Source organism: Arachis ipaensis, chromosome B03 (assembly GCF_000816755.2).
Source record: "Arachis ipaensis cultivar K30076 chromosome B03, Araip1.1, whole genome shotgun sequence".
Classification (NCBI taxonomy): Eukaryota; Viridiplantae; Streptophyta; class Magnoliopsida; order Fabales; family Fabaceae; genus Arachis; species Arachis ipaensis.
Genome location: NC_029787.2, coordinates 82,830,104 through 82,830,764, shown reverse-complemented (window position 1 = coordinate 82,830,764; position 661 = coordinate 82,830,104).

The following is a 661-nucleotide window of genomic DNA, read 5'->3' as shown; positions in this document are numbered from 1 at the left end:
TCTCTGGGTTTGAATTGGAGCTTTATCTGCTCTTTTTAAGGTTTGCTCTGGATGGAGAGCTTCATATTCCCTGAAGGATTCCTTTGCCTCTTCCAGTGTTAAAAATCCTCCTTTATGAATTATCCTTGATTGATGTGTGAATGGTGCTTCTTTTTTCCAGGCATCATATACTCCTTTCATGGGGCCATTATAAATTACATAATATTTTTTATCTTGGGTGGATTTTTTAATGATTTCAGCAATTGTTTTATTTTCTGAAATTTTTTCTTCACCTGATTTGTCCACCACGCTTAGTTGGCTGAACTCTGATGGTTTTGCTTGTTGTGTTGATTTTATTGCTTCGATGGCCTTCTTGAGAGATTGGATCTGTGTCCTTATTTGCTGACAATGCTTGCATTTTCGAGTTCTTGCTCATACTTTTGAATTTCTTGATCTAATGTGTTGTAGACGAACTCCATTCTCTTGTTAATGTATCTGCAATAACATTTTTGTCACCCTTAATATATTCAATTTTTATTGGATATTGTAACAAAAATAATTGCCATCTTACCAATCGTCCATGGTTATAATCAACTTTTAAATTATATCGTATGAAACATGTTAGGTAACTTGAATCTGTCCTTAATGTAAATTCTCTGGGTAGTAAATCAACTTTCCATTT